Source organism: Tiliqua scincoides, chromosome 7, assembly GCF_035046505.1.
Source record: "Tiliqua scincoides isolate rTilSci1 chromosome 7, rTilSci1.hap2, whole genome shotgun sequence".
Taxonomy (NCBI): domain Eukaryota; kingdom Metazoa; phylum Chordata; class Lepidosauria; order Squamata; family Scincidae; genus Tiliqua; species Tiliqua scincoides.
This window is the reverse complement of record NC_089827.1, coordinates 11,955,168-11,979,988: the sequence shown is the minus strand read 5'-3', so window position 1 is coordinate 11,979,988 and position 24,821 is coordinate 11,955,168. Positions and strand designations below refer to the sequence as shown.

Here is a 24,821-nt window from a genome sequence, read left to right as displayed (position 1 = left end):
TACGGACCGCACACAATCAAGGTGGGCAAGCCATGAATTGTCTGGTCAAACCTTGTCATCTGTCAGGTTTAACCCCACAGAACTGGGAACTATCCGCAGCAGCACCAAAGAAATGTGTTTTCAAGAAAGCAAACTAAAAATGTAAGCAATCAATTCTTCAGTCACACAAAAAGTGCTAAAGAAACCACAGAGTGAGCACCAAATGTTTTCTATTATTTTATTCATTCATAGATTTTGATGCTGCATTTTAAAATAAAAATTTGCACAACATAACTTACAGTATACAAAAAAAATCAAGAACCACTGTAAACCAGTCAAAACAATCTGCAAAATAAGTAGCAATAAGTAGAAATTCTAGCCATCAAAACATATAAAATGACAGCATAGCACAACTAGAATAAAACTGATCAGATGCCGAGCAACGTGCAAGGTTTTCAGGGATAAGAACATAAGAACAGCCCCACTGGAACAGGCCATAGGCCCATCTAGTCCAGCTTCCTGTATCTCACAGCGGCCCACCAAATGCCCCAGGGAGCACACTAGATAACAAGAGACCTGCATCCTGGTGCCCTCCCTTGCATTGGCATTCTGACATAGCCCATTTCTAAAATCAGGAGGTTGCGCATACACATCATGGCTTGTAACCCTAATGGATTTTTCCTCCAGAAACTTGTTCAATCCCCTTTTAAAGGATCCAGGCCAGATGCTGTCCACACACTGAGTAAAGAAATATTTTCTTTTGTCTGTCCTAACCCGCCCAACACTCAATTTTAGTGGATGTCCCCTGGTTCTGGTGTTATGTGATAGTGTAAAGAGCCTCTCTCTATCCACTTTATCCTTTCCATGCATAATTTTGTATGTCTCAATTATGTCCCCCCTCAGGCGTCTCTTTTCTAGGCTGAAGAGGCCCAAACGCCATAGCCTTTCCTCATAAGGAAGGTGCCCCAGCCCAGTAATCATCTTCGTCACTCTCTTTTGCACCTTTTCCATTTCCACTATGTCTTTTTTGAGATGTGGCGACCAGAACTGGACACAATACTCCAGGTATGGCCTTACCATCAGTTTGTACAATGGCATTATAATATTAGCCATTTTGTTCTCAATACCTTTTCTAATGATCCTAAGCATAGAATTGGCCTTCTTTACTGCCGCCGCACATTGGGTCGACACTTTCATCGACCTGTCCACCACCACCCCAAGATCTCTCTCCTGATCTGTCACAGACAGCTCAGAACCCATTAGCCTATATGTGAAGTTTTGGTTTTTTGCCCCAGTGTGCATGACTTTACACTTATTTACATTGAAACGCACCTGCCATTTTGCTGCCCATTCTGCCAGTTTGGAGAGATCCTTCTGGAGCTCCTCACAATCACTTCTGGTCTTTGCAACCTCACTGTTCAACCCTGTCTCCAGGTCATTTATGAAGAGGTTGAAAAGCACTGGTCCCAGGACAGATCCTTGGGGCACACCGCTTTTCACCTCTCTCCATTGTGAAAATTGCCCATTGACACCCACTCTCTGTTTCCTGGTCTTCAACCAGCTCTCAATCCAGGCGAGGACCTGCCCTCTAATTCCCTGACTGTGGAGTTTTTTCAGTAGCCTTTAGTGAGGGACATGTTGAACGCCTGAAATGCTAAATCAGGGGTGCTCAATAGGTGGATCGTGATCTACCGGTAGATCGCGAGGCAAAATGAGTAGATAGCGGAGCCCTGTCTCTCCAAACTATTAATATGTCAGTTTCGTCTAGTGACTAGACGAAACTGACATATTTAGCTAAACTGACACTGAAACTGACACTTTAGCTGCTCTTCAGGTATGCAGCAACAAAACTGACAAAACTGACTAGACTCCAGCAGGGGCTCCATACATTAAAGGGGGTGTCTGTCAGATGCTTCCTTCCCCCCTGGTAGATCTCCAGGCCTTGCTGGGTTTCAAAGTAGCTCTCGAGCCAAAAAAGTGTGAGCACCCCTGTGCTAAATGTTAAATGGATCCCTTAAATGTTTTTCATGCAAGGGTTTGACAGACTGTAATGGAAATCTGCAAAGTCCCTCAAGGAGATAGGGTGTGGTGTCAACAACGGCCCCTTGCTCTGGCAGGCAAGCAGAGGGTTAACACACCAGGACCTTAGATTGCAGTGAGGGTGCTGCACAGCTGTAACCACATGGAGGTAAAAAGGCCCACAGGGATAAAAGTAGCACATGCTAGAAGGAAAAGGGTGTGGGTAGTAGGAAAACTTGGAGGAAGGAAAGAGAGAACACTAGACTGATGGATTAATGGACTGATGAACTAATGGATTGGCTGACGGACTGCTGGAACTGCTGACTGACCAATGGACTAACTGACTGACAAATGGCATTCTGAAGATTGCTGGAATGGGGACTGCTGGAACAGAGCTTGGTGTGGGGCTGCCATGCCCAAGACCTGCTGTTGCTGTCATGGTTGGAGAAGCTGTGGCAGGAGAGGGAAGGAAGGAGGACCTCTGCAGGTTGAACAGGTGAGCTACCCTGGTGGTGGGGTCCAGCAGTGTTGCAATGCAGAACTAGAGCTATTGCTGGGGAACAAAGGGGAGCTAATTAACTTAAAGTGGGCATAGGTTCTCTAGGTAAAGCTTGGACCAGGAATTTGCCAAAACACAGACCTCCTCTAGTAGCATGCCTAGTAGGTTTGGTGCCACCATGGAAGAGTGGCACCAAACCTGTCTCTATTGCCACCAGCCAAACCTGAAATGAAGGGCACTTCAGGTAACTTGGTCACAGACTATGTAGTGCTTTAAAGGTAGTATCCAGTACAGGTTGGGCATCCCTTATCCAGAGTGCATGAGACCAGAAGTGTTTTGGATATAGGATTCTTCCATATTTTCAAATACTTATATATAATGCATGAGATATCTTAGGGATGGGGCCCAAGTCTAAACATAGATTCATTTATGTTTCATATATTTCTTAGGGTGTAATCCTAATCCACATTCGAGCACCGACATAAGGGCAATGCAGCTCCGAGGTAAGGGAATAAACATCCCTTCTAGGAGGTTTCCATGAGTGCCACCAAACTGCAGGATGCAGAATATGCCTATTGGCACAGCTATGCTGGTCCTGGAAAGTTGGTTAGGATTTGGACCTTATAAACATAGCCTGAAGGTAATTTTAAACAATATTTTTAATGATTTGTGCATTTTGTGTGACCCGTCACATGAGGTCAAGAGTGGAATTTTCTGCTTGCGGTGTTATGCTCAAAAATGTTATGGTTTTTGGAATACCTTTGGATTTCAGAATTGAAGGGATGCCCAGCCTGCACCTTGAATTGGGCCAGAACTGGCAGTCAATGGAGAGTAGTAGCGGAGACAGAGGAGGCACGGAGCTGTAAGTGCTGCACGGCTCCAAAACTCACTGTGTAAGCTGCCCCTTCCCCTCGCTCTTGGGACCATTCTGAGGAGCAAAAGCAACGCGAAGGTGTCCCATCCATGTTGCTTTTGCCCTCCACATGTTCTGAGAGTGAGGGGGAGGGGCAGCTTACATAGCTAATTTAGGAACCCTGTGGGACTTACAGCTCTGTCCCCCCACTACTGATGGACAGCCCAGCTTCTAGAATGACATGCTGCTGAGCCACATGCTATCCCGTGGCAGACATTTCACAGTCCTTTGAGGCAAAAACATCCCTCCAAACTGGAAATGAGCAGGTCAAGGAAGTATGACTCCCACCAAGTTTCCCAGATTTCGACTTTGCCTTTTTGTGCCTGTGGGTCATTTTCTACATTGCAATGGCAGACCAAAACATTACAACGGTATTACAGAGGACATGCATCAACCCATCACCCAAACTCCAGATGGAACAGACATGTTTTGAGCCCTTGTAAAAAGCCATGAGGGAGGAGGTAGTTCTTAATTCCCTCAGGAAGGAATTCCATAGTTGGGCGCCACTACAGAGAAGGCTTGCCCTAGTGCTGCCATCCCTGTAACTTGGGACAGACGCGGCACTAGAAGAAGAAGGTGACTTAAGAGGGTTGGGCCATAATGTATGGGAGAAGGCGGTCCCTCAGGAAACCTGGACCCAGACCATGAAGGACTTTAAGGGTTAATACCAGTATCTTGAATTGGTACCAGAAATGAATGGACAACCAGTACTACTGCTAGGTCTTACAGAGTCAAACCACCTAGCAATCTGATTAGTCAACTCCTTGATTCTACCTCTGACCTACCAGCTTCTTCTTGATGTAAGGCACCAGCCAGGGGTCACATGCTTTGGCAACAGGTGCTAAGCAGGTCCCTTACCTCCTGAATGGCCAGAGTAGCTTGCAGGCAGAAGGAACTTCTGGTATCATCTCTGTAGCACCCCTGTATTGATGGTTTGAGAGTGTTCGGCAGCATTTCAGTCCAGCAAGATCAGGTGACCTGCAGGGCTCAAAAGATACCATCTGGTTGACTCTGAGGTTGGCTTCAATGTCTGAGCATCTCTTAGGTCAATGAATCAAAGTTGGCCTTTGAACCTGAAGGCCTACAGGCTGTAGTGTCCTTTTGCCATCAGCTCAAGCAAAGCAACATGGAACTGGCCTACATCACACTCTTCCAGTATGTACCCAGTACCACACACACATATGTGTAAGGCAAGAATTGGCAGTGAACAGCTCTCGGTGTACATTGTCCTAGCTTGCAGTTTGGTCTGAGCCCTTTATGTGAGCATCCAAATATATACAGGCCTGGCTCATGGAATTCCCCCTTGAAAAAGGGGAGGGCAATATCTTGTAAACTTGGCACAGATCACAAGGATGATGACATGAAGAGCCCAGATTGCTTCACACGGATTGAAGGCTACATAGGAAACTGTCACACTGACTCGGACCACTGATTCACCTTACACAGTATGGTCTATTAATTGACAGCCAGTAGTGTAGCCAGAGGGGAGGGTAGTGCGGTAAGTACTGCAGGTGTCTCAATGCGCCGTGGCTGCTCCCGCTCGTTGTCAAGGACACTCTGGGCAGCGACAGCAAAACGCAGGCACACGCCAAACCAAACAGCGTCTCCTGCGCATTGTCGCCACTACCTGGAATGGCTGGTGAGTGAGAAGGGCCGTTTACACAGCACATTGTGGCTCCTGTAGTACTTACCACATGCTCCCCCTTTGGCTACTCTAATGCTGTTAGCAGTTCGTCTAGGTTTCAGACATGAGTGTTGTCCAGTTCTGTCTGGCGATTCCAGGGATCGAACCAGAGACCTTACATACAAAACATAAACTCTACAGCTGAGCTAAGACCCCCTTCCCACCTCTCTCTGTGGGGTGGGGGAATCGAGCAGCAATTCTGTGCACACTGACTTGGTAATAAGCTTGACTGAATACAGTGGGACTTACTTTTGAGTAAACATGCATAAGATTGCACTATCGATCATCTTCTCCACTATACTATTGCAGCACCAACTCTGGCTGAATGTATAAACCCTGCTTATAGTCCGTCTTGTTCTCATCTAACATCCATCATTTGGGTTTTCCCATAGGGACCAAATATTGGAAGAGTTGAAGTGTTTACAGTTCTTATTAATATGAAGGCACAGTGAACAAGATACGGGTTGAATTTGCTGAAGAAGCAGAAATGTAAATTTGAGGTTCATCTCTCTGCGTTTGCGACGCATGTAGCAATAATATCACATTATCATAGTTGATGCAAATATTTGTGCTGACTCGAAAGTTGTGGTATTGAATGCATCAGGATGAGAAAAGGATGTTTAAGCAGTTCTTAGCCCTTCTCATTGGCTGCTTGCATACGAGAGACACTTCTTGTTGAGTTGCTCTAGATGAGTTTGGGGAAAAAAAAAGAACCCTATTGAAAAATACTGTTGTCTTGTACCTACTAATGACGGCTTTGTTTATGCTGCTGAATTTACTTTGCACATGCTTCAATTTCCAAACTGTGTCAAGCCAGCTGATTAACAAATATCAGGCAATCTGAGTTTGGTCCTTCAATGATGCAAAGAATGGTTTCTTTGCTAATACCAACATTGCACTATTTGCATGGTAAATAGTGGGGAATTTTCATTTACTAGGGTTTTGAATTAATTTTGTGTAGCCCGCCCATCCATGGTGTATGTGTGTGAGAGAGAGATGGACTTGCTATAGTGATGATGCCCAAGTAAGGGGAGATGACCCTTTTCTGCTCTCCAGAAGTTGCGTCCTAAAAAGTGTAGACACTAGCAGTGTCAGCCCAAGACATTTTGCTGCCTGGCACCCATTTCCTTCCCTTCCTTTCTAAGGAAGCCCCCCTTTCAAATCTCCCCCTTTCCCTTCATTTTCTATTAAATTGGGGCCCAATCCTATCCAATTTTCCAGTGCTGGTGCGGGTATGCCAGTGGGTGTGTGCTGCATCCTGTGGTAGAGGGGCAGTCACAGAAGCCACCTTAAGGTATGGGAACAAGTGTTCCCTTACCACGGGGCTGCATTGTAGCTACACCGGAACTGGAAAGTTGGATAGGATTGGGCCCTCAGTCATCAGCCCCAATTTATATCTGCTTAGCAGAGCAGCAAATGAGAAATTAAGAATTAATTTTCTTACACTTGTGTAAGGCTACAAAGCAAGTTCACTTTCATGTGAGTAAGTAACAAGTCTGACAATAGGACACAGGCAGCCCAATCCTAATTAAATTCTCATGACGGCATGGGCTCTGCTACATCCCACAGAGGAATTTTTGGCTGCTGGATACCTCAGTGGGTTAAGGGGTCATTTGTCCACATTGATCTGTGTCAGTGGGTCAGGCCCAGGAAGGAGGAAAGGATATGGCACATTCTGGTGTCACTGATCCTGCCCCCTCCTAGGCCTGATCTGCTTACCACCACCCTCCCCCATCCCATTACACCATTCCCTTCCCTCTCCCCACCCCTGCACTTGACTTACCTGCTCTGGCGGGCATCCCTGTGAACAATGGTGCACCTGGGAAAACTCTGGCCTTCCTGCAGACACGCTGGCTAGAAGCACTGTCACAAACTGCTTTACGGTGAATTTCCGACAGCACATGCTGGTGGAAAATGAGTTCACCTTGCTTTGTGGGATGGTAGGAGGCTCCCCACAGACTGAAGGATAGAGACAGGATACATCCTTCCAGTATACATCCTTCTTACACCTTAAACAAGGTTTAAGAATTCACAAGTTCTTTCCCAGGTATTCAAGGTTAAGTATTATAAGTTGATGCTCAAGCACGCCTTGCTGACTCCAGGATGAAAGGTTCATTGGGAGGGCAGCCAGAAATATTTCTGTTTTCTCCTTTGAGCCATATAGCAGTATCCTATAGTGCAAGACATCATTTTGTGTTATAAGTAAAGAACCATAAAAGCAACTTTGATTATATTCGACAGCCCTACACTCCTAAGTGATTTTGAGAGATTCTGCTTCTTGTATTATGTCCAGCTCTGATGCGCCTATTTTTGTCCTGAACATTCATCCTCAGTCACTTTTATTACTTTACAAAACTGAGGACCTAGAGGCTACTATCTACCACTTGATTTACACTAACCGGAAAACTGTCAGAAATTAAATAGATGACATTTGCTGGCTGCAGTTTTCTTGTACGAGGAAAGACTAATGCAGATATCAGGTGAGATTTATTGATTTTGTTGCTCCACCTTCCATGATGCTTTAGATGTTCTCAGATTACCATCCTTTCTTGATAATCAGAGGAAAGGTTATTGCCTGTCATAGGCTATGCTTTAGGCATACTTTTTCATGTTACAGTCTGCTCTATCGTAATGGAACCTATCAGTGTTAGTTTTTAGGTAATGAAATATGATGGTATCTTCATGAGCAGTTTTGATAAGGAGCAGGGGGATCATGCAAACTCCCCATTATTTGACCCAGGGCTGGCCTTGGGGAGCTGCGGGGCATCATTAGGGTTTATGTCACCTAGTGCGAAAGCTCATTGAGCCACCCCCATGATGGCCCTCCTCCTGTACCAAACCTACAGAATAAATTACAATATCATACACACTGCCTGAATGCAGTGGCATCACTAGAGTTGGTGTAACCACCATTAACTTTATTTATTGTAACATATAACAGTACAGGTCATCCAAAAAATTAGTAATCAACAAAAAACAACCTGTGGCCAGCTTGACAGAATATAGATATTTTAACATGGTTTGTTTCATTGCATTCTGCATTGAATTACCCATTGGATGATATATAGGTGTAGCCTATTTATCCATGGATTTTTTTATCTGCGGATTTGTCTCAATGGGGTGGGGGAACCGAAAGTCACACACACGTTTGTCTCCTTTGCCCTGCACTGTCGTCCATTTCCAGGCAACCCAAAACACTGCATAAAGGCTCTGCCTCGCCCAGGCAGGGAAATAACCCTGGAGCCCTGGAAGAGATTCCCCTTGCAAGGGAACAGTAACACTCCTGGAGCCCCTGAGCCAGCAAAGAGGCTGAAGAGGGGAAGGGCCCCCCGGAAATCTCTGTAGCCAGAACACGTGCAGCAAGGTGGAGCTCTCTCTCTCTCTCTCTCTCTCTCTCTCACACACACACACACACACATCGGGGCAGGTGTGGTAGCAACAGACAGGATTGCTTTAAAAAACCCAGGGAGTGTTTGCCAAATTCCCGCCCCCATTGAGATGGTGCAGGCAATCACCGACACAAGCAACCCCCCCCCCATGGTGCAGGCAATCACTGACACAGGCAAGCCTTCCGACCAAGCAAAGCATGAGATGTTGCCTACAATCCTCTCCACACTTTCCTGGGAGTAAGCCCCATTGACTGGAATGGGGCTTACTTCTGAGTAGAAACGCATAGGGCTGGACTCTTAAAAGATCAGCATCCCAACTGTGAAAGAAGCCGGGTAGCTGGCAACGGGGAGGGCTGAGTAGGGAGCAGAGGGGAGGGGATTGTTAACAGCTGCCTTAGTTTTCTTCCATCCGGAAGTGTCAGGCTGCAGTGTATTTGCGTAACTCTATGGAAGTTAGCACAACGTGTTTTTTGTTAATCGCGGCGAGTCACGGAACGGAACTATCATGGATAAATAGGCTCCACCTGTATAATGTGTTGGTATTATAGCCCAAGATCTCCTGGTGACACATCAAATGCTGTCCCCTTATACCATGGGTGTCAAACTCATTTCATACAGCGGGCCAAATAGCATTCATGATGCCTGCTGAGGGCCAGAAGTGAATGTCATTAATAATAAATTATAATAATAACTAGGTATTTGTATACCGCCTTTCTGGTCATCGGATTACTCCTCTGACTTTATTCAAGGCGGTTTACATAGGCAGGCGTTTCTAAATCCCTCAAGGGGATTTTTACAATCATAGAGGTTCTCTCTTTCCAGAACCAACAACATTTCAGAATGGATCTTCCTGGTTTGGTCTCACTTCTGGCCTCCGGTTCTCCCATGCAGGCTGACAAGCAGCTCCATCTCTCACATGGAGGGCAGCCAAGACGCTTCTTGCTCACACCAACAGCAGGTGGAATCACTCAGCTCGGCTTGTCAGCTGCTTCATGGTCTTGCCATTCTCAGACGATCAGGGAGCTGCCGGTGTCCTCGAACTTGCGACCTTCTGAAGTTATCTTCGGACTAATGGAGGCTCTACCCTCTAGACCAGGCCTCCTGCCCTGGGAAGTGTAGGAAGTGATGTCATTAAGCAGGTCATAACCAAAAATAAGCACTTTTTCTCACTTAGGAACTCATAAGCTGCAAATGACAAAAGAGAAAATACTCAAATCTTGATCATGTGTCAAGTTAAGGGAGTGCCCAGTTTTCATGTGGGCTGCCTTTTCAGCAGTAACATCCCAGTGCTGCTCAGTAGCTGAGACCCAGAGGGCCAGATAGAAAGCTTCCACAGGCCACGTCTAGTCCCCGGGCCTTGTGTTTGACACCCCTGCCTTATACTATGAAGCACCAGCTGACACCCCACCACTCCCCGTCCTGTTCCTTTGGAAGAAGAGAAAGCATGGAAGAGAAGAGAATTGTCAGCTGCTGTTTCAGTTCCTTTTCAAGTTTGCAAAGTGGAAGAAAGAGTGAGGGATGAGGGTGGAAGGAGGAAGGGACAGCACCCCACTAATCCCTTACTTGAAGGGACCATCTCTGTTGGTCCCATGAATTGGTGAGCCCCACACCCTACACTCTCTGTTTAATGATAAAACTGCACTTTCCAAGCTCCACCGAATGCTACCGTACTTCAGTTAAGCATGATCCATAGAATAGCAGCCAAGAATGAGTAGGTGAGAAAATAGCTGAATGTGTGCTACACAGTATACAATGAAGACTACCTATTTTCTTTGTGGAAAGATAAACCTTTTCAATTCGTTCTGGGAGCTATAAGTGTTTAACATGTTTCCTCAGTGGGGAGATAATAGTCTCAGCACTCAGTACTACGCAGATGCTCCTATTTTCCGGAAAGCTTTTTTAATTTCCTTATTCTGTTTGGGAGGATTTTTTTTTTTCATTGAACATTTTCCCCCATCACCTTCTGTTTTGAAATTAACTTGAAGGACTCTGTGATCCTATTTACATTTTGCTCAGCATTGATTTTTGTGTTGGGACTGGAGAACATCATTTCCAAAAATGGCAACAAAACCCCTTTTCCTCCTCCATGTGTGTGTGTGTGTGTGTAAAAGCTAAGGCCCACTTAAGTTTTGATATGATGGCTACATGGTGGTGACTCATTCTCAGTGGCATAGCTAGAGGGGGTGTAAAGCGCTAGGTTTTGCAGGGAGCCTCACCACGGCATGCAAGCGGCTCCTCCCCTTCAGAGCCATACCAGGTTGGGGGACGACGACAAATGAAGGCATACGCCACTCTTGCTACGCCACTGTTCATTTCCTTTGGTGAAAATATGTTTGAACATTTGCTGTTACATATTGTAGCCCTGTAGGGTTTCTGCCTTGTGAACATGGATGATTGCAATGTAGCCCAATGTAATTCATCGACTTTCTGAATGCTTCTCTCTTTGTGCCACTTGAAATTGGTTTAGTAGGTGGTTGTTTTCCATTGTAGACTCCAGCTGCCTAAAGGATTGTTTCTAGAAATTAAACTTTGACGGGGGCTGTGAGATAATGAATTGTTTCCTCAAAGGGACCCCATGTGACCTTTAAGATTTGACATTCTTTGCAGATTGATCGTGTCTTTGTTGAGAATATGAACCTCTAACTTCACTGTAGTAATGAGAACTTCACTTTGACAAAGGAGATTCCATATATATTGGAATTGGCTGGAATTGCATTCCATGGGCTCTTTAGCATTAGCTATAAGACACATGGCTTTGTGATTTAGAAGAAAGGATCTCATGGTACCAGTGGCAACAATAGGGTTTGTGTCACCCAATGTGGGAGACCAGCATGTCACCCCGATGGTGGAATTCCTCCCATGCAATGGGTGAGGCAATGCCCTGGGTGGTGGGCGTGGTGACGTACCATCGCTCCACTCCCACTGGGCTTTGGTTATAACTTTTGATAGAATAAAGATATTTCAGTGCTGTTTATTTCATTGCATTCTACCTAAATTCACACATCGATTGATATATAACATGATGGTAGTATTCAAAAATACAAAGATTTAAAAATTTTGGGGGAGTAGTGGTGTCACCCCCCTGTGCGCGTCGCCTGGTGCAGTCCACACCCCTGAACCCCCCCGAGCAGTGCCACTTCATGGCACCCAAACTTGACCCTCCACAATGACACTAACATGCAATCAGTTGTATCCTACATGGAAAACTTAGGTAAGCAGACTGTTCACAATCATGGAAAGCATGAATGTTTTGAGAGAAAGTGAGGATTTCAGAAAGGTAGGAGTTGACAGAGAAATGGCACTACAAGCTGACATTTCTCCTTCATCCTTCCTTGGTTGCTCATGCTTATAAAGATTCCCATAGAAATGCAACTGCAAAAATGCAGGGATATAAGTTATATTTCCCTTGGTTGCACCTTTGTGTCTCTCTCTCTCTAGAGAAGTGCATGTGCCGGTACAGGTGCATTTATGAGAAAAATTAAGTACCAGAAAAAGGACATGGAAATGTCATCTCATCTTGATGTTTTCCCATCAGAATTCATTATATACACTTATCGCTAATAAGAAAGGGTATGAAATATTGAGAGCATCCTGATGGTATTAAAAGTCACGGTGCTAGGCTCCGTGAAATCTGTGACATTCATGTTACAACCTTAAGAGCCATTAAAACAATAAATAAAAAATAAATATTCATGATCCTGCAGGAGCAAAGGGAAAACAAACACCGAAAGGTAAGTTTTATTCTGAGTTGGCTGGCTCACAGCCCAATCAAGAGCTCTCCATTGCGCTGGGACCGCTGTGGCGCCGAAACGGCTGCCACGGCATCCTGAGTGCAACAGAACAGCCTCCAGTGGCTCCTCGGGAGAAGGGGAATTTTGTCCCCTTCCCTTGGGTAAGACAAGCAGTCCCGCAATGGGGCTACTCGATTCTGTGGCAGCCCTTGGGCTGCTGTAGAATCATGAGCTTCTGTGTCAGGCTGGCAGCCCAACATGGAACCTCTGGATACGGAGGAGTGGCGCTCCTCTGGTTCCACCTCCCTCCTGCCCCGCTCCCTCTCCCTGGCATGCCTTGAACATGGAACCTTCTGCATGCAAGCCATAGACTCTGAGACTGAGCAACAGACCCTTCTAACAGCCCAGTACTAACTAACTTTTGGGTAAGCCTCCATTCCCCAATGGATATCCTAGAGGAGACTAAGGGAGAGGGAAAGGGAGAGGAAAGGGGAAAGGATCCTGGAGCAAACTGATACTACTGAGATCTACTCCGTCCCCTGTTCTTCCTCACACCCACTTCCCTCCCTGCCCAGATATTCCCTGTTCCTACCCTTCTCTATCCCATTCTGCCCCCACCCATCACCCACCTCCTGAAACGTCTTATGTGCCTCATCTCAGGTCACCCTGTGTGGCAGCGTGCTGGGGCAACCTTTACCATTTATGGTGGCACCCCCAAAATGGCCACCAGTGCCTTCTGTTCTGAATGTCAACCTCTTTTCATTTGCGGCGGCAGTGAAGAAGGCCAATTCTATGCTTGGGATCATTAGGAAGGGTATTGAGAACAAAACGGCTAGTATTATAATGCCGTTGTACAAATCTATGGTATGGCCACACCTGGAGTATTGTGTCCAGTTCTGGTTGCCGCATCTCAAAAAAGACATAGTGGAAATGGAAAAGGTGCAAAAGAGAGCGACTAAGATGATTACGGGGCTGGGGCACCTTCCTTATGAGGAAAGGCTACGGCGTTTGGGCCTCTTCAGCCTAGAAAAGAGGCGCTTGAGGGGGGACATGATTGAGACATACAAAATTATGCAGGGGATGGACAGAGTGGATAGGGAGATGCTCTTTACACTCTCACATAATACCAGAACCAGGGGACATCCACTAAAATTGAGTGTTGGGCGGGTTAGGACAGACAAAAGAAAATATTTCTTTACTCAGCATGTGGTCGGTCTGTGGAACTCCTTGCCACAGGATGTGGTGCTGGCGTCTAGCCTAGATGCCTTTAAAAGGGGATTGGACAAATTTCTGGAGGAAAAATCCATTATGGGGTACAAGCCATGATGTGTATGCGCAACCTCCTGATTTTAGAAATGGGTTAAGTCAGAATGCCAGATGCAGGGGAGGGCACCAGGATGAGGTCTCTTGTTATCTGGTGTGCTCCCTGGGGCATTTGGTGGGCCGCTGTGAGATACAGGAAGCTGGACTAGATGGGCCTGTGGCCTGATCCAGTGGGGCTGTTCTTATGTTCTTAACTACAATTCCCAGGAAGCCTTGCAGGTCTCTTGTTGTCTGGTGTGCTCCCTGGGGCATTTGGTGGGCCGCTGTGAGATACAGGAAGCTGGACTAGATGGGCCTATGGCCTGATCCAGTGGGGATGTTCTTATGTTAATGTCGAAAAGGCACAAACTCTGTCACACATGCCTTTATGATGTCGCAAAGCCTCATTGTGATTGTGCCCCAAGCAATCTACATTCAACACAGTTTAAATAATCCAACACAGACTCAGGAAAATAAGATTTACAAGGCCTTGTTACCAAGGTGACCATCTCAGGTAAGTCACTGCGAAGACAACGCTGTGCCTCCAGGAGCCTGATGTGCGTTTCATTCAGGATGTCACACTGAGAATGTGATGTTGATGTCAAAATGGAATGCTCACAAGCACAGAGGTTAATCCTGATGGAGATTTCTTCCAAGCTTGGGGTCATACCATTCATTTGGAAACACTATCTATTCATGTGGAAGAGAACACGCCCTGGCAGCAGATCACCCCTTCTAGCAGGTGGTCCAACTGCAGCAATGATTCTAGTACGTTGTCTTGGAAGCTGCTAAACAATCTTGGTACGTGGTTTGCTATCTGGTTTACCTTTAACATTTGCTTCTGTATAATTCCCTTCCATTATTGAGTACTTGAATGTATTCTGGAGCATTTTCATTACTCTTCTAGCTGTGCACCATTTGTATGATGAGGTACCATTGGTCATTTAAGCCTATCATAACAGAAAGAAAGCAAGAAATGGCAAAAACCTACAAGCGATCTGAAATGTTGGCAAACCCAACCTAACTACATTCTTATGTGGCAATGCAGTGGTGCTAGTGTGGTTTCAATGCATCACATGCATGGGTAGATGGGGGGGGGATGGCTCTGGGTGAATGGCCCCCTCAAACTGTCGCACCGGCAAGGAGTAAAGTTGGGAGCAAGGTGAACACCCACTGGGTGGAGCATTGGTGACCAATGGAATGGAGTTGGAATGGGAACCCAGATCTAGCAAACTGCCACTGAGGCCACAATTTCAACCAGGAGTCCAGGTCTACCCAGAAGGTAGATCTAGGCTCCAAATTCAGGCAAGAGCCCAGGTCTACCTGCCCAACAAATGGCCATGAAGGCAATAAGCTCAACCAGGAGCCCAGGTTTACCTAGCAGGTAGATCTGAGCTCCAAGTCTGGATTGGAGCCCAGGTGTACCAACTGGTTGACCTGGGCTCTGGAGTTAAGGGAGTGCTCATGGCCACCCCTCCCCAAACACAACACTGGATCTGCCCTTGATCCCACAGGGGATTTTTGACAGCTGCAGGTCTTCTCTGGATAAGGGGACATTTGTTCCCTTGCCCCAGGGTAAGCCCTATCAGCTGCAATGGGTCAACTCGGACTGGCGGCAGCAATATCGCTGGCCGAAGTCCGCATTGATCTGTGCAGGCAGATCAGTTCAGGGAAGGGTGTTAGGATATGCCAAGCATCCCCATATACCCTCTGACCACCCTCACCCCTTCTCCTTCCTGTTCCACCCCTACCTTTCCTCTTCCTCCTTCCTCTGTCCCAGTTGAATTTACCTGGTCTGGTGAACCTCCAAACCACCAGCACTGGTGGGAAGGCTCTGGCCTTCCCGCCAGTGCGCTGGCACTCTGTGCTGTCACAAAGCACTTTATGGTAAAGCACTTTACAGCACTTTTGCAACAGCTTGTGTGGCAGAACATGTGTTCCACCAGTGCAGAGTTTCATTAGGATTGGGCCATAAAACAGAATGCTAAATGTTTCCTTCTCCGTCTGTCTCGGACTTACCAGAATCTTACTATATAACTCCATGAAGTTTAGAAGAAATCAATTTGTTTTCCACTTTCCAGCCTCAGTGGGTGGAACTACATCTATGTGCATAGTCCTGTTATAGTTTTTCCCCAAGGGCATTTGAAGCGGGTTCAGCAGCTGCAGCTGGCTTCAGGAGGGCCAGAAGGGAGAAGGAACTGTTAAACCCAGCCGTTATTCTGCTTGAAATCACACTCCCCCAAGACCTGTTTCTCCTCGCAAGTTAGACCTGCTTCGGTCTCTTGAGAAGAAAAGGCTGTTGCGGAGAGTTGAGCTGGCAGATGTATGAGTGACACTGTCACCTCCCTGCAGCTGGCCCTCAGCTCAGTCTGAAGCCACCTGACAGCCACCACCTGAGTTACCTGATAAAGGAAAATCCTCAGGGGAAATGGGCACCGGCTGTCACGTATGTGACGTTTACTCTGGCCCTTATTCTTGATTGACATCAGCATGCAGGTTGAGAACTGTGATTGTATTGCGTGCAAAGTCTGCAACCCTCAATGCTGCGAGCCATGAGTTGCCGGCTGGGCTCCCATAGCTAGCGTGCAGTAGGGAATGTTGCTCTTCAAGGACACATTAAAATGTATAGACCGTGGAGGGCCTCTGCTTTGGCTGAATTGAATTTGCTTTTATTGGCAGTTGAATATTGTAAATATGTCAGAACATGCACAAGCTGAATTATTTATCAGCGTCACGCTGGGAGAGAATGGGAAAGCCTCACACACGCTTTAGTCTGTGTATAATGTAAATCACTTGGTTTGACAGCATTAATGGGATGGGTATCGCTTGCACAATCCATTGTAAATTGGGGTCCATGGTACGGCTTCCTGGGAATTAATTTATGTAATGAGGTGACAGCCAGGGGTTCGCTACACAGTCTTTAGGAAGCAAGCCCCTTCAGGAGGTCAAGGGCTTGGCCTTTCGAATCAGTTCAGCTGTTCTTCAGGTGTCTTCAGCTGTTCCACAGGACAAGGTAGTCACAGTAGTGAATCAGATCTTGGCAGTCATTCAGAGCTCCATTTTTAGCCTCTCAGTCTTGAAGTAAAAGGCTCACCTTCTTTGTCTTCAGTGAGCTCAACTGGAGTTCTTCAATATCTTATCTAGGAGTGGTATCTAAAAAGATCCTGGTCAACCTTTGGTATGGTGGGCCCTCCTTATGAAGCGATGCCTGCCTCCCTCCTTCTGGTCTGCAAGGTGACAGTTGCTAGCTGGGCATATCACTGGGAACTTCCTACTACAACGTGGCCAAGGAGCAATGAATGTTTCATTCTTCCTCAACCAAGGAACAATTGCAGTCCACCACTGCCACCGCCCCTCCTTCAGAATGGAACAACTTTTCAGGCAAACTTCAGGCCACCACTTCCTGTTAGCGTCACTTTGCAAAGCAAACCTTTGCAACAAAGAGACATGATTAGTCAAGAGTGTGATGGGGCGATCTGAGAACTGCAGACAATGGAGACTGCACAAACTGAGTCTGGGGATATTGGGGGGAGATGGAGCTATTTTATGCATAAATACTGTGTTGTTGTACCCTGTGGTGTATTTGAAACCTCTTGATTGATTGAATGGGGTACTCTCTGAATATATGGGGTATTCTCTGCTATACTTCAACACTAAGGACGCAATCCTAACCCCTTATGTCAGTGCTTTCCAGCACTGACATAAAGGCAATGCAGCTCTGAGGTAAGGGAACAAACATTCCTTTACTTTGAGGAGGCCTCTGTGAGTGACACCCAACTGCAGGATGCAGCACATGTCCCATTGGCACCGCTTTGCCAGTGCTGGAAAGCATTGACATAAGGATTGGGCCCTGAGTCTACCAATTCTCCTACCTTCTTTGCAACATGAAAAAAAGAATTTTAAAAAAAGTTAAAGGAAAAAAGTCACTAGAAATGTCTTCAGATCATTCTACATGAAGGGTTTTTTTGTCCCCTTTTTAGTTCGTATCATCCTCCCAGATTCTGTTTCTGGGGCAGGAATCCAGGTGGAACATAATAGGCAAATGGCATCTCTAATGTAGTTGTTTATTCCAGATTCAGATCAGGCTCTTCCCTAGCGTCTAATTACCATTAGAACTAGTAGGTATGAGACATAATGAGGTATTGGAAAATATTTCCTTTGAGCTTTGCTAAAGATACTAATATTTATTGAAACATGCTTTATGATTTCCAAGGTAGCCTTTTTTTATCCCCTCTCACATTGCAGATTGAATAAGTTTTACTGAGCAAAATTCCTGACAGAATCTGGTAATGAATAAATTATTGCTCTGAGCACAATTGAGGAGACACTAAAAATAGCTTCCATTTTACCGTGGGTGTTAGCATTAATATTCAGTGCCTTACTCTTCAACCTGATGGTATTGTATTCATGCCAGTGGCATCTCCTGAAAAAAAAAGTGAGAGCCCCTAATCGCCGCGTTTTAGACCATTCTAAATGGAGAACATTTGCCATGCACCATAAGATCAGTTGTTGGCCTTGATATTTGGAAAAAGCTACTGCACATGACTTGCACATACTTTCTTTTGGAGACCTGGAAGTGCTTTAAATACATATCCCCCCCTTTTATTTCTTGAAGTTCCAACATAAAACAGTGGAAATATATTTTTGTATAAAACAATAGAATTGGGACAGCGTCTTTTGAAAGATTTATATTATCAAGGATTCACATGAGCATACCTGTAATTTTCAATTGCAGCTTTGGGAAATGTGTTTCCAGAAAGATGGTTTAACCACTTGACAGGTAATTATTCTTTGAAAAATGTAGACTAATTAGACAGTTCTTCTTTGTCATTGATAGTCTGCCATTGTTCTCCGCTGGAGCGGCCTGCTGACAAGCCGGCTGCCACGTTCACAGTGAGGTACCAAGGAAAATCTGTTAAAATACAATACAGATGTTGGTATTATTTACATGCAAAACCTTTACATCGACAAGAACAAATGCCTTGTTAATTAGCAAAAGGCATTTCTGCTTTGGAGGAAGGGGGCTCCGTGTTCAGTTGAACAGAAGTATGAATGAAATCTGGAGCATGCGGGGAAGATATGATGGCACTCATCTGTCATTTTTTTAAACTACAGTGATAAAAATTAAGGAGCTTAGAGATTGGGCTGCAAAGCAGGCACAGGAGGGAGCATAGAATTCGGTGGTAGACTCTGCTACCATCCCCACCCCCTTCCCAGACCTAATCCTCTCCTCAGACCACCATCCCTCTGTCCAGTTCCATCCACTCCTCCCTTCCCTGAAAAACCTCACTGCTGGCTGGCCACTCTGGTCCACCATCTTCCTAGCACTGAGTTCCAGTGCCGATTGGTTTTGGTTTTTCTGCCAGCATAGCAGGCTGCAACATTGGTGGCAACATATCTTATGGCACTCACACAAAGCGATTGCCAAGCAGCACAGCAGCCACCAGTTTTGTCCCAGCATAGGATTGGGCCCTAAATCTCATTGAAATACATAGAATGATTTCTGGGTAGGCATGCATAGGATTGAGCTGTTGGTGACCTTTGGCAAGCTTCTCAGTTTCAGCTGCAAAATGAAGATAATAGTCTTTACAGAATTGTTACAAGGATCACATAAAAATAAGACATGCAAAGGAATTTGCACCATTAACAAAGTGCTCTACCAATGCTAAGCACTGTTATTAAGAGTGTCTGTAGGAGAATTTGCGCGTTCCATTGATGCAGGCATCTTGAAGGCAGCCCAAAACAATCCATTCATCCTAAATTTGGGGAAATGGAGCCAGTGAAGAAGTCTACACATATTACCCGTTACATTAATTCAATTAATATTAAACATTAAGTATTCTGAGTCAAAATACATTAGCCATAACAAATATGACAAGCAACTATTTTTGTTTCATGGAAACACTGCCAAATGACGGGTGCGACTGGAGACTGTGAACGTATCTAGAGCAGCTAGCGGATAATTAAGTCATATGAGATATTAGGATTGCTCCATACGCTTTGAAAAAGATGCAAATCAGCTTGAATCCAGCAGCTTCAGGACAGAGAGCTGGCTCCAATACCACATGAGCTCATGCTGTTTGATGTGTGCTACAAAGCACAGTGAATATTTAACCCTCACCCAAATAGCGGGCGGGGGGGGGGTGTCCAACTGACCTGGAGAAGTGAAAATAAAATTAATAAACCTTTGATTTCAGTCTTCTATGACTCAATGTATTTCTCAATCTTAACAAGGTCAATTATCCCATACTGTTTGATGCCCCCTCTCCCTTGTGATTTTTTTTTTTTTTGCAAATTGCTGACAGCATGGCAGTCATTTATTCCTTGCAGGGCCTCTTGAACCCAGGCCCAGGGGCTGGAACTGGAGTTCAGACGGATCTGTCCACCTGCTGAGCAGATCTTTTTGTTCCATCTCTGTGTGGTTCCTCTTCTGCATAGATCTAGGTACCAGGACACTCCAGGCAGTCACGTCTGCCCGGCTGTCCTGTTGGGCAGTCTTCTTGGATGCCGGGCAACAGACACAACTTACCAGAATGTCCTGGTACCCGGTTCTACCAGAAGGATGAGCTGTTCAGGGGCAGAACAAAAAGCTGCGATCCAGGACTGCATTTTTGTAGGACCTTAGTCATGACCTTGGGTGTTGCTGCTCAATTGCACTGACTAGGGAGCTAAAATTAATATGAAATTAACATTGTTTAATTTTTGTACGCATGTACAAAAACAGCAATATGATTGACCCTGTTTTTACTTTTTAAAAATTACTCTAGTACTAAAGGTAAATACCAAATGAAGGGTTGATGTTTTGCTTTGCAAATGGTGTCATGCCCAAGGCAACCCAGCAGGTGTTGTTTGGAACTTTGTCCTGCCAGGTGATGCTGAGAATGCGTCGGAGGCAGCGCATGTGGAAATCGTTCAGTTTCCTCTCCTGTTGTGAGTGAAGAGTCCATGACTCGCTGCAGTACAGAAGTGTACTCAGGACGCAAGCTCTGTAGACCTGGATCTTGGTATGTTCTATCAGCTTCTTGTTGGACCAGACTCTCTTTGTGAGTCTGGAAAACGTGGTAGCTGCTTTACCGATGCGCTTGTTTAGCTCGGTATCGAGAGAAAGAGTGTCGGAGATCGTTGAGCCAAGGTACACAAAGTCATGGACAACCTCCAGTTCATGCGCACAGATTGTAATGCAGGGAGGTGAGTCCACATCCTGAACCATGACCTGTGTTTTCTTCAGGCTGATTGTTAGTCCAAAATCTTGGCAGGCCTTGCTAAAACGATCCATGAGCTGCTGGAGATCTTTGGCAGAGTGGGTAGTGACAGCTGCATCGTCGGCAAAGAGGAAGTCACGCAGACATTTCAGCTGGACTTTGCTCTCAGTCTGGAGAGGTTGAAGAGCTTTCCGTCTGATCTGGTCCGGAGATAGATGTCTTCTGTTGCGGTTCCAAAGGCCTGCTTCAGCAGGACAGCGAAGAAAATCCCAAACAAGGTTGGTGCAAGAACACAGCCCTGCTTCACTCCGCTTCGGATGTCAAAGGGGTCTGATGTGGAGCCATCGAAGACAACAGTGCCCTTCATGTCCTTGTGGAAAGATACTCAGTAAGCATGCATTCTGTTCCCGCAGATTCGCTTATCCGCTGGAAGAAAATTATAATTTATGTCATGCCATCTGCCTCTTGTTCTCAGCTATCTGTGATGGCCATTCTATCCACACCATGCTATCTTCTTCTGGCATACGTGACCAGGTTAACAACCCCTCCTCCTAACCCCCATGGATCCTATAGAATCAATGATTTGGTATCAGCTGATTCAGTATCCCCTGGATTTTCCAGGAGCCTAACCCCAATAAATAAACAAGAACTGACTGTTTATACTTGAATGTGAAATAAGGAATAATCATGGCTTCCGATGCCTTTTATCTCCTGTTACTAATTAGAAATATTCTATCTGGTGATAATCAAAATCTTACGTCCTGGCTCTGTTATGGGTTTCCTCAGACCTGCGCTAGCAATTTTGCTAGTGTAAGTTCAAGAAGAGAAAGGGGGTGGGGGAGGCTGCAGGAAAGGGGAATAAGATCCCGCATGCACCATCATTACCTGAATGAATGAGACCTCATCACAGTGGAATTAGGACCCTGCCCTGTTTATAGTCAAGTCAAGTCAAGTCAACCTTTATTAGGCATAAACATTTGGTAGGTGAAGACTCTGTACGGAAACCGTAGAGAGAATATAAACCTAAGTAGTACACAAATATATGTATATGTGCACGCCTACTTGTACACACAGATACAAACGTACAATACATTTTACATACAGGGTTATATAACCCTGTTTATAGAAATGACTAGTTGTGACGTACTCACAATTAATGTGTTTTTTATCTTGTTTTTAATTCATGTTTTTAATTGTGTCTTTAATGTTTATTGTAAAGCGCCTTGGGTCCCTTCGGGGAGAAAGGCTGGGTACGGGTGAAGTTAATAATAATACTCTTTAACCCTTCATTTACCATTTGCCTTTCTCCAGTTTGTTACTTCCCTTCCCTTCCATTTCTATACATTTTTGCATGTGTTTGTTCTTGTACTTTTTGCTAAATTTCCATTTGTCAACATTCTCCAGGGGATCTTTTTTTTTTTTTTTTTTTTTAAAGCATAGCATAAAAGTATTAGAAATATTGACTGTGGTCTGCAGGAGACTCAATACTAATTTGAGCTAGCCTCTCTCTCTTTTTCTTTAAAGACTCTGAGCCATAAGCTTCCTTAATGCAGTGGTTCTCACATTTTTAGCACCGGGACCCACCTTTTTAGAATGAGAATCTGTCAGGACCCACCGGAAGTGACGTCATGACTGGAAGTGACATCATCAAGCAGGAAAATTTTTAACAATCCTAGGCTGCCATCCTACCCACACTTCCCCAGGAGTAAGTCCCATTGACTATCATTGTTAAAAGCATATACAGAGTAGCATGTTAAAAGTACAGATGTGTAACATTTCCCCAATGCAGTCACATTCCACGGTAGCATCAAGTCTAATATATTAAAAATAAAATATTGAAATGAATGGTGACCCACCTGAAATCGGTTCACGGCCCACCTAGTGGGTCCCGACTCACAGTTTGAGAAACACTGCCTTAATGGCTTATGGATCTGCAGAGAAACTCCAGATTGCATCCTGTGAGATGCCAGGTTTGCAGCCTATATAATACTAGATTGTACAACAATCTGTGGGGAGAGCTGTTTAGGAGTTTAGGAGGTGAACTGAAGCTTCCACTCTCATTTATAAAATATAAAAAAGGCAACTTGTAGCAAAAAAACAAAAAAAAACAAAACAACCCTCATGTTTTGCTTGAGTCTCTGAAGACATCCTCAGTATTAAATTTGATGAGGATCTGACACCCAAGAATAACTTCAAATGAAGTTGGGTAAGCGAGGGGATTCTGTGGGGCACTTAATTTAAAAGGTGAGCTTATCAAATGACTGGGATGCAATGTGACTGCTGTAACCTGGGTAGCAGGGCACACAGTTCACATTTCCAAAGATCAGCCAGTGGCTGCCTTTATTTGTAGGTTTGCCGCAAACTTAGTAACTTCATTTTCTAAAACTTTCTTATTCCCGTGTGTCCTCCAGCAAGTACACTTGCTGATTTTTTTTTTCTTATATATACTTTGTGAAACACAGCACTGAGCTCCACTTGCTGATAACATGGTAAGGGCCAGAAACTTGGGTGGGACAACTATCACCCCTCCCCTAGAGCTTCACACCCCCCTCCTAGCAATGCCACTATCCACAGTTGCATCCTGAATGTAAGCATTCTGCCTCTGGAGCTTGTAACTCCTACTCTGGTCTTCCTAGGATTATTGTGTGTTTGAAGAGGTAAGTGCTGTACATGGCTAGAGTTTCTCCTTGTGAAATGAAAGGTGCCCAGTAACAGTTGCAATAATGTGAGGTGTCTTTATAATCTTTGGAAAGAACATGCCCTGCTAACTGGGCAAAGAGACACTTTTTTAATTGGTGCTACTCTTACATTTAGCACCTCAGCACTAGTTACCTGCTAGTGACTGGGTGCTGGTGGTGTTTCATCTTACTAGATTTTATTATTAATAATGGACACTATATCCATCAAGACTAATATTATGATGTTGGTATTTAAGGTGCCATCACCCTTCAATTTTTTTTTGCTAGCAAAAAATTTTTTGGGTTTTTTTTTTTTTTTTGCAATATTTTAACACAGGCTAAGCCATTCATGTGAAAGTAATCGTGGGCTACATACATGTCTGGGGCACTAATTTAGGGGTGCAATAACATGATTATCCTGCTGTAAGTAGACTGAAGACTAAGCAAAGGTGCAAAAGAGAGTGACTAAGATGATTACTGGGCCGGGGCACCTTCCTTATGAGGAAAGGCTGTGGCGTTTGGGCCTCTTCAGCCTAGAAAAGAGACGCCTGAGGGGGGACATGATTGAGACATACAAAATTATGCAGGGGATGGACAGAGTGGATAGGGAGATGCTCTTTACACTCTCACATAACACCAGAACCAGGGGACATCCACTAAAATTGAGTGTTGGGAGAGTTAGAACAGATAAAAGTAAATATTTCTTTACTCAGCGTGTGGTTGGTCTGTGGAACTCCTTGTCATAGGATGTGGTGATGGTGTCTGGCCTGGATGCCTTTAAAAGGGTTTCTGGAGGAAAAATCCATTACGGGTTACAAGCCATGATGCGTATGTACAACCTTCTGATTTTAGAAATGGGCTATGTCCGAATGCCAGATGCAATGGAGGGCACCAGAATGAGGTCTCTTGTTATCTGGTGTGCTCCCTGGGGCATTTGGTGGGCCACTGTGAGATACAGGAAACTGGACTAGATGGGCCTATGGCCTGATCCAGTGGGGATGTTCTTATGTTCTTATGTTTAAAGCACTGTGTCCATCACGAGAGATACTGAGTAACCAGAACTCAGCCTGAGACAGGAATCCCAAACAGTGGTTGAACATCTATCTATACCAGGGGTGGCCAAACTTGCTTAATGTAAGAACCTTTTATGATAAACTTCAGAGCCTCAATATCTAAGAAGCATTTGAATTCTTAAATATATTTACTCGCCGTAAACATTAAAACTTACGCTTTAATCTAGTGCACTCTCAGTTTATACCTGGTAAATAATAACCAAGCTTGAAAATTTTTTATTTATCTTTCTTATTAATTGTGATGCAAAACGGGGCTCAGCCAACATGTTTCCATGAGCCGCATATAAAGTCAAAGAGCTACATGTGATGTGTGAGCCACAGTTTGGCCACCCCTGCTCTGTGACATAGTTTC

General features: G+C 45.0%; 1 pseudogene; it reads left to right on the top strand.

Moving 5' to 3' along the window:
* The window catches only part of LOC136657068 (zinc finger protein 420-like), a 657,687-nt pseudogene that overhangs the window by 113,919 nt on the left and 518,947 nt on the right, over positions 1-24,821 (top strand).